A 10,928-nucleotide genomic window follows, 5' to 3' on the forward strand; every position below is an offset into this window, starting at 1 on the left:
TCATGATTGGCACCATCCAATTGCCTTAACACTAGAATGTCTCCACTTCCTTGGGTTCTACGCTGCTTGGAGAAGCCAAGTAATCAATTAGGACCACATTGAGCATCACCACATCCTTAGTAGTGGCTAGCTTGGCTATAGTATTGTCGTTGGAGTTCTGTTCCCGTTGAACTTGTCGGATTGTATATTTCTTGAAGTTGTGTAGCATTTCTTAGGCCTTGGCTTGGTGGCTAGCCATCTTGGTGCCTAAGGCTTGATACTCTCTGTGGACTAGGTTCACCACCAACTGAGAATCATGGTAGATCTCGAGTCCCTCAGCCGTAAGCTCCCAGGCAACTCGTAATTCAGATAAGAGGGCTTCATATTCATCCTCATTGTTTGAGGCATCAAATCCAAATCTTAGGGCACTGTGATTCCTGTGTCCCTCAAGTGATGCCAAGATTAGCCTTGCTCCGACCCCGTTCTCATTGGACGACCCGTCCACATAAAGCTTCCATATAGTTCCAATAAAAAGGGCTTCCTCGGACCTGAGACAGTCGTTCTTCACCGAGATGCTGATGTAACATCCTCGGACCATGAAGACCTTTTTTTTTTCTTGCAGCGAACCTTGGGTTTCCCTGAGGTTACCGGGGGACGAATGGTTTTCTCTTCTATGGCCTAACACGGTTCATTGCAGCTTGCCTTGGCGGAATGCCCTGGGCACCTAGGACAGAGCAAACATGGGGGTCTCCTTGGGCTCCAAGGACTACTTCCGGGCCACGTACTCTGCTCAAAATGTCGAGAGGCTCAGAAGCTCGTTGAGCTCTCTTCTGTTTGTTGGAGCCTTAGCTCTTTCTCCTCCCACATGTGCTGGGTGCACAGGCGGCACTCCAGCTGGCTGTTCATGTGTCATGGCAGCGGGTTGTGCAGGTGGCATGCTAGATGGCTGCTGTAACGTCCCAAATTTCCTAATAAGGCTTAGGGCCTTGATTAGGGGGCCAGGATGGAAAATTATGGAATTGTATGATTATATAATAATTATGTGTATCATTATGTGATTATGTGAGTTATATCATAATATGACTTGATATGCATGTTTAGGTGTATTAAATATGCATGTTGACCCAATTCTGTTTAATTGGGAAATTTTCATAATTTGGTTCATTTTGGGTATATTTGGAATATATATGACATATGTGTGGGACCAGATTATTATGTGAGTATGTTTGGATTACTTCGCACGAGACGATCCTAGGAAGCAAGCTAGTGGGAAAGTCACAACAGGATCCATACTTGACTCAGAGTGAGTTAAGGGGTATTTAGCACATTACTGGGATATTGGGTAATGGGAATAAATATTTGATGATAAATTGGGAGTTAGTTAGATCATGAGGGAATTCTGGGAATTTTGACTATTTTACCACGGGGGGCGTTTTCGGGACCCCGAGCATTAGGATTTGCTTGAGGTTACTTAAGCATGAAGTAACATGTTAGAAATAAAAAGAATGTTCAGAACGTTCTCTCTCTCTCTCCCATGTTCCCTTTTTGACACCGATCACATTTTCGAAGGAAACTCGAGTTTTAGGACTCAGATTCAAGTAAGGATCGAAGCATAGCGATTCTAGGGAAGATTACAAGCTTTAAGGATTTAGTTGGGAAATAATTCAATCGGAGGTAATCCAAGTTTTAAGTTCTAAGTTTTTAAAGATTTTAAGCATGAATTGGAATTTGTGTTTTGATGAGTTTTTGATTTGATTGAAGCTTGGGTTTTGTTGGTATTGGATAATGAGGATGTTTGAGAACTTTGATTTTGGAATTTGGATATGTTTGGATAGGATTTCAGAAGGTTTTTGAATGGAGAAAATGAGGTTTCTGGGCTGGTTAGTGGTTAGGTCGCGACTTTGTTCTAGGGCGCCGCAGCCCAGGCTTGAAGAAGGAGGAGGCTGGCTCTGTCTAGAGGCGAGTCGCGACATGGTGTTTTGAGGGCCACGACGCTTAAGGGAAAATTTTGCCAGATTTGGTGTTTAGTCGTGGGAACTTAACTCTAAGAGCCTGGGGTCGATCCTACTACCAAGTTGAGTGGGATTCGACGTCCCTGAGGCTTAGGTTGAGTCTGGAAGTATTTATTTACTCATTTTGATGAAGTTTTATATTATGGTTGTGACTAGGTTATCGCTAGGGGCTTGGAAACAGGATCGTGCTTGTGGCTCGTTTATTGGTAACCTGTGCTTGGACCAAAGGCAAGAAAATTACACCCAGTATGTGATGCATGTGATGCATAAGATACATGTGATTAGGGCATGAAATGAATGTTGAATATGGGATTGATCAGAGCTTGAGTCTCTGTAAATGTGCATGATTGTAAATTATGCTAGTGATTGTTGAGTAAGCATGCTAAATGCCCTACATTTGGATAGTTGACAAATGATACATGCCCTGATATATGCCTAAGTGCATTGCTTACTCGTGAGTGGAACTGACTCCATAGTTTGAATCGGTAATGGTGTCAGTATTGACCGTGAAGCTGTGACTTATTAGTCAAGTTCGACAGTAGTACTGAGCACTGGTCGTATGGTATTGGCTTATGAGTCAAGAACGATATTAGCATGTTTAACGCAGACCAAAAAGATTTGATCTAATCGACATAAGCATTATCATCATAAGCATGAAATACTTGACCGACCTTAAGTTCGATGAAATCAAAAGCGCTTGTCTAGTCTAAAGGCTAGTTACTTAGAGTTAGGGCCAAAAGGCTCGGGTGACTGTAACGTTACATGGCTGAGGGTGCAAAGCCCAAGTTTGTGGCTCCATAGTCACTCGTCTGATTAGGGTGCATAGCCCAAGTTTATGACTCCATAGTCACTCATCTGATTAGCACAATCATTTACTTGGACTTGCTTGCATGCACGAATAGGGCTATTATTGCTAGGCATGCCTATTATGATTTAGTGACATGTTATTACTTGGTCATGAGAATATTGAGTTTTCTTGCTGAGCTTCAGCTCACGGGTGCTATGTGGTGCAGGTAAAGGCAAAAGAAAGCTGGACTTTCCTTGAGTTGGACAACTTAGGTGACGATGTGTACATATGCGGTTGCTCGACTGCCACGACCGAGGGTTTAAAGAGGAACTAGGGTTAAAACCTATTTTTCCGCTTAGGTCGGCTGGTTGTAAATATTTTCTTGTAATTAACCTTTAAACCATATTTTGGGTTCCCAATGTATATAGTAAACGTTTTAGTGAAACGTTGTATCATTGACCAAATTTTTTAACCCTAAATGGTTAATCAAACTTTGTTACACGATTATGGCCAAATGACTTGACTAGCGAGTTTAGCATTGTTTAAAATGCACACCGTAACGGTCCCTGGGTAGTAGGGCGTTACAACTTGGTATCAGAGCGAGCCAAGGTTAAAGGTTTTTGAAGACAAGCTGGGCATGTACACTAGTCACTAAAGATAGCTTCACTTAGGGAATGGTAACTATTTATGTAGTTATGTGTTTAACTGCTGAAATAGAATGTAAATGCTTTACCTGCATATTGTATTAGGGAGCATGAGATTCTGATAGAGCCAGGCTCTTGACTCTATGATTACCTACTCAGTGAATACATAAATGTATTATTTGCATGTTGGAGTTGGAGGAATGGTGTGTATGTTGGAAGAGCAGGGATTATGATTGATGTATGAATGCTATGGGCATGTTTTTAGCACTACAGTGGTTTGTGATTGTAGTTTGGTATGGTTGTTCCCGTGGGGAAGGCTTTTGAATATGCTCATAATGTTTAATAGGTCAAGTTATTGACTACAAATTGAATCAGCAAGTATGTATCCAAGGCAGATAATGAGACCTGGTGATGATTATACAGAGGCTGGGAATTACAGCCAGGGTTTGAGTTCTTCATCTGCCTCTCAAAATTTCTAGCAAATGTTTAGTTTATATTTATTTTGTAGGAAAAATAATGCATTTTTTCTCTTGAGGAAAGAAAGAAAAAATTAGCATTTATAAAAAGCCTCATTCGGCCTAACTCTCCTGCCCAGGCCCAAGAAGCCCAGGCCCACGGTCGGATCCACCACCAAGCAGCTCCTCAACCCAGCCGTGCCTCATGCCTCTCTTCTCACCAGAGCGCCAGGTGGCGGCATGTCTTCGCGCCACGCGTCCGCCATTTCCCTGCTCCCATTTGCCTCAGCCGAAGACCACATGCCCATCACACCCAACACCTTCACTTAGCTTGCCACCAATCCCTTCAGCCAGCTTCTTTATTCAGCTGGGCCTGCCTTCCGCACCAGCCCAGAAACGAGGCCCACAGCACCAGGCCCGAGCCCAGCCGTTTGCCTCCACCAAAGTTCCACTGCCAAGGCCAACGCCTACCACCTCCTGGCTCATCAAGGCCCACGCCAGACCAAGCTGCCAACACAGCCACCAAAAGCCACAGAGCAATTTTTCTTGAGCCCATAAAAATGCCACAATGTACCGTTGTCCCATTTGCCAAAAATGCCACATTTTTACCCCACTTTTTACACATTTTACCCAAAACATCATTATTACACCCTATAATTTACCTCTATTTTCCATATTATAATTAATTAAATTAATTTAATCAATGTAATTAATTTATATTGATTATTTTAATACTCATTTTTTGGCTATAAATAAGGGATTTGGGGTGTCAATTTTTGGGAGAGGTTACCATACCATTCTATTATCTTAATTTTAAGTAATTTTGAATTTATTAGGTTTATTTTAATTTTATATATTTTTGTGTGTTTTTATAGTTATTTTGTTGTAAAATGTTGTAGTTAATTAATTGAATTATTGTTGTTTAGTTTGAGGTAAAAAAATGTTGTATTATTGAATTTAAATGTAAAATATAAATTAAGTTATAATTAATATTTTCAAAGAATTAAATTGATTTATTTTATAGTTGAAAAAAATATTGTATTATGATTTATTTTTATTTATTTTGTAGGGAATTTATGCTCTTGAAAAGAAAGAAAAATGAAGGACAATATGGCATTTTCAAGAAAGCAAGACAAGAAAAAATGTGGCATTTTTTCCTTCTCTCTTAGGCCCAAAGAAGCTGCCAGCCGAAGCCCAATCCAGCCCAATGATGCCCTCTTCTCTGCTATCACTGAAGCCCAGCCCACGAAGATATCCCAGCCAGCAGCCTCCATTAGGCCAGCACTCCACTAGCCGCCAGCTGTCCTCTTGCCTCCAACCGAAGCTCTTTTCTCCACTTGCCAACTTGAAGCTCCAACCCTCCCACACCTCTGCCTATCGAAGTACCCAAGGCTCCCATCAACTCAGCAACAAATCACTAAGGCAACGTAGGCCAGCCTCCCCGGCAACGGCGCCAAAAACTTGATGGACCCAAAACGGGTATGTTTTAAATATTTATAACTCGCAAGTGCACGAATCGTTCATATAGAATAGTGATCGTGTAAGCAAGGATGTCGAACCCAAATGAGTTGTCTAAAATCGAAAAGAAAACTATTTTAAACCAAAATTAACAAATTCTAACCTAGCTGCAAAGATTGATGAAAATTTGAATAATGAAAATAAAAATAAAAGACAATAATAAAGATATTAAAGACAATATATATTACTAAATTAATAATTGTAAACAAGATGGTAAAATAAGATTATTAAGGATTAGAATCCACAAAATATAAGTTCAATAATATTTAAAAGTACATTGATTCCCAAGTTTTAGTGATAGTTGAAATAAATCAAACTATCATTTTCTAAATAAATTTGTAATTTTAAGCACCAATTACTTCTAAGAATATAGGATTTTTCTTCACTTTTAAAAATTATAATTTCAAAACATTTACTGTAAATCAATCTAATGAAATAACAAATAAATCAATGAACATTATTTATAAGGCAAAACATAATATTTTTGTTCTAAGCATGGATGTGTACAATTTAATGACACATCTTACACAAAGAATATTATGTTCTTGCACTAATGAAGAACAAAGTGTAAATATGTGTTAACAATCCAAAATACATGATATTTAAGATGAAAGAAGATATTTGAAGAAGAAAATTCCATAAACTTTGTTGCACAAAATGGGAAATCAACATACAAAATAAATACTATCTAGTTACAAATTGTTTCATCATCACCTTAATAATCTTAAAAAGATTAGAAACTCATAACTAGAATAGGAAATACAAACTAAAAATTACAAACATAAATAGGAAAATTTGGATGAGAAACCCCCAAATTTTTCCTCTAAAAATACATAGAAAATAACCAAAAAGAAGAAGAATATGAAGATAATAGAGAGGTTTTGAAATGTGTAGAATTTTTGGTAATGTAACCTCCCCCTAAAATTGACACCAAACTCCCTTATTTATAGCTAAAAAATGGGCATTAAAATAATCAATTTAAATTAATTAAATTGATTAAATTAATTTAATTAATTATAATATGGCAAATATGGGTAAATTATAGGGTGTAATAATGATGTTTTAGGGTAAAATGTGTAGAAAAATTTGGGTAAAAAGTGGTATTTTGAGACAAAGGGACAAGGGTTGGGCTCAAAATGGGGAAATGGCAGCCATTTTGGTGGCTGGTTGGCTACTGCTTGCTTCAGTGGGCTGTTGAAGGCAGTGGTGAATTGGGCCACGTGGTGGGCCTGGCTGGCCTTGGAGGAATTGGAGGCAATTGGAGGCATGCTGCTACAGCTGATTGGGAATGAGGATTGAGCCGTGGATGGGAGGAGTTGCTTCAGGTGGTTTGCTGAAGAAGCTCCACGCGGCTGGATGGAAAGGAAGCAGCTGGGGAAGCTTGGAGGTGCACGGCTGGAGATGGTGACAGCTGGCGGCTTTAGTGCATCAAGAGGCAGTTGTTGGACCGATGGCTGTGCTGGGATGCTTCGGGTGGAATTGGGCTTGGAAGAGCTTGGGCCTGGTTGGCTGAAAGTGTTTCAAAATGCCATTTTCCACTTCTTTTTCAGCTTTTTTTTATCATTTTTTCAACACAAAATACCACAAATTCCCTAACAAAATAAACATAAAATAAATCATAATAAAATATTTTCACTATAAAATAAATCAAATTAATTCTTTGAAAATATTAATTATAACTTAATTTATATTTTACATTTAAATTCAATAATACATCATTTTTTTTACCTCGAACTATACAACAATAATTCAATTAATTAACTACAAGATTTTACAACAAAATAACTAAAAAAACACACAAAAATATATAAAATTAAAATAAACCTAATAAATTCAAAATTACTTAAAAACTAAATAAATCAATTAAAAACTCAAGAATTAAGCAACAATTAGCACATAAAAAGTGGTAAAATAACTCTATTTTGTAGAGTTATCACACCCCCAAACTTAATATTTTGCTAGTCCTCGAGCAAAAGAAAAATTAAAAATACACACATTTTTTTTTAATTGGTGACATCTAATGATTTTGTAAAAAAATATATAATGGAAATAGTTCAAAGAAAATCACAAATAAAAGTAAAGCTTATGTAGTTAATTTGAAAAGTTAAAATTGTTTTCAAAATAAATATTTAACATACAAACACAAAAACTATCATCAAATTATCACGTGAACATTAGACAAGCCTATGCAAACAAAAATAAATTAAATCTCAAGAGATAATCAAGCAAATTCTAGGGTTTTTAATTTTTTTTTGTTTTTAGAGATTTAAAGAACTTAATGTTTAAATAAATTTTATCCAAATATCGCAAATTCGAATAGAATAGAAAAGTGACATATTATGAAAAATATATATTTAAACAAAACTAACTTTAAAAATTAAAAGTAAAGCTTAATAATTATTTATATTTTTCTAAGAACTAAGAACAATTTCAATCATAATTCTTATGAAAATCACCAATATATATATATATATATATATATTTTTTTTTTTTTCAAACAAAACAAGGAAAATATATATAACAAATGAAAATCACATAAAAACAAAAAGAAAAACAAATAAAGAAAATGATTTTTTTTTTTTTGAATTTTACAACAAATGAAAAACATGCATAAACACAAAGAAAAACACATAAACACTACGAAAAGCACATACACACTACCCCCAAACTTAAATGAAACATTGTCCTCAATGTTTAATAAAATGGTAAAAATTAAGAACTACTCCCTTTGATGAATGCTTCCTTGATTTGTCTCTTTTGTTTTCTTCCCTTCTTTTCTTTTTGGGCAAGAAGTTTCCTTCAAGCTTTTTGGAATTTGAAAAACATGAAACAAAAGCACACAACAAAAATGAAATATAAAATGAAACATTAAAGTATGGGTTGCCTCCCACAAAGCGCTTTAGTTTATAGTCTTTAGCTCGACTATAATTTTTTTTTAACCTACACCCAATCGATGGTGTAGAATTTCATTAGTAGGGTGAGTTATGACTTTGATGCAAATGCCATAAACAATAATTGATAACATCACACCTAGAAGAAAGTTAGAAATATGCAATTTTAATGAAATATCAATAAAATAAGAAAATTGCATATCTATATTAGACTCCTTTTCATTTTGAGTAAATATACAAATTTGTTCAATTATGGGCTCTTGAGATATAATTATATCTTTTTCATTTTCCTCATGATCCTCAAAAATTATTTCATCCAACTCTTTTGTTTTACTAGGGGGTTGGATGCATATTACAAGTTCTTCAATAACTTCATTCTCCTTTTCATTTTCAATTTGACTATTTGGATTGGGAATGGGTTGGTTGGGGTAAACTTGTTTTTCCGACTCTATAACAGTTGCAAGTTGTCCTACTATTGTTTCAATTTTGAGATTGACTGAGACTGGGCTAGTAAGGTTTGGTAGGTTGATTGCATGAACTGTTGTAGGGTATCCTCTAAAGATGGGCTCGTTTCTTGTTCAATGGGATATGATAGGTCAGATTGGGCATGACTTTGATTGTGCATGTTGAATTCATGCCCTATTGGAGACTGGGTATGACTCCATGAAAAAATTGGATTATAGGTGGGGGTAAAATGGATATCAAAAGATTCATGTATCATATACATATCATTAGTTTCTCCATAATTTAAATTTGATTGCTCATAATAGTTGCACTCAGAATTCCAACTATAATTAAAATGATTCATATGGTAAACTAAATGACAAACTATTTTTTTTTTAAGAAAAATAAAATAAAATTAAGAGAACAAAAATAATGTGAAGATATTAAACACTTACCCGATGATATGAAAAAGGTAAAGAAAATCAGATAAAATTAAATAAGACTAATAAATTCAAAATTACTTAAAAACTTAATAAATCAATTAAAAACTCAAGAATTAAGCAACAATTAGCACATAAAAAGTTGTAAAATAACTCTATTTTGTAGAGTTATCAAGTGGCACCAGTATTAGCTCAGCCTAGGGTTGAGAACAGGTGGGAATTTCTTTGTGGAAGATTCCAGGAGTATTACCCTCCAGTCTTTGAGGGAGGCCTATATCCATTCAGAGCTGAGCAATGGATGAGCATGATCAGTTCCATTCTAGACAGTATGGGGTTGGTAGGTCACGATAGGGTGATTTGTGCTACATATGTATTGTAGGATGATGCCTGGACGTGGTGGGAAGTAGTATCCCAGACACGAGATACAACTGTGATGGATTGGAAAGAATTTAGGCAGCTATTCAATGAAAGATAGTACTGTGATGCAGTCAAGACTGCTAAGATGAATGAGTTTATGAACCTCGTTTAGGGAAATGCAACAGTAACAGAGTATGTTAATAGATTCGATGGGTTGGCCAAGTTTTCTTTTGATATGGTACCCACAGATGTAGCTCAGAAGGAAAGGTTTATCTAGGGATTGAATCCTAGAATAACTCAGGGCATTAGAGTTTCCCAAGTGCATGAAATCTCTACCTATGCTTAGGTGGTAGGGAAGGCTCTTGCTATTGAGAGCACAGGAAATCAGACTGAAAAGGAGAGTGTTGGAGGACATGGAGCTCAAGCAGTGATACCTTCGTTTATTGGACTGAGCAAGGACAAGGATTGGAAAGTCTATCCAAAATGTGCTTGGTGCAAGAGGCGGCATCTGGGAGAATGTCGAGCAAAGACATGTTTCTTATGTGGAAAGAACTCATAAGTTGTTTTTATAAAGTTGGTTATGACTGACTTCAGTTTGATCCTGGATATGAATTGGTTAACCAAGTGTGGGGCAATTCTAGATTGCAAGGAAATAATAGTGACTCTTGAGCTTGAGAGTGGGATCTATTGTAGGAGGATGCATAGAACTCTTAGCTAGTGTGGTGGATACCACTTAGATTGTACCAGTGGGATCAGGACACACTGGATTAGTCTGTGAGTTTCTGGATGTGCTTCCAGGAGATTTGTCAGGATTACTTTCACAAAAAGAGATAGAATGGTAATTGGATTGGTGACAGGGATGGAACCAGGTTTAGGGCACTGTATTGAATGGCTTCAATAGAGCTGTAAGAACTAAAGGACTTAGTTATTGAGTAAGATGGTATTCTCCAAGGTGGATCTTTAATCTGGTTAGTATCAGCTAAAGATCAGGAAAAAGGAAATGCAAAAGATTGCTTTTATATCAGATATGGGCACTGGGAGTGCTAAGTTATGTTTTGAGGATTTGATTAATGCTGAGTTGTTTTGATGAATTAGATGGGCAGAGTATTCAAGGATTATCTGAATTGGATTTGTGATCCTCTTGATCGATGGTATTGTGGTATATTCTTGGTTGGAGAATTTCCAAGGTCAAGGAATGCCTTAGAGGGCAGGATTTTCCTTTGACGGGCATGATGTTACATGTACTTTGTGGAAGAGTTCTGAGTCTTCTTACAGATCAGAATCAGTTGTAGGTTGTTATGACACCTCATTGATTGCCTATGCATCATGTTATTTGAAGAGTATGACCAGAACTAGAGTAGAGTTACTGGTGGGCCAGGTGGCCAATTGTACACTTGAGTT

Source organism: Humulus lupulus, chromosome X (genome assembly GCF_963169125.1).
Source record: "Humulus lupulus chromosome X, drHumLupu1.1, whole genome shotgun sequence".
In the NCBI taxonomy this organism is placed as follows: Eukaryota; Viridiplantae; Streptophyta; class Magnoliopsida; order Rosales; family Cannabaceae; genus Humulus; species Humulus lupulus.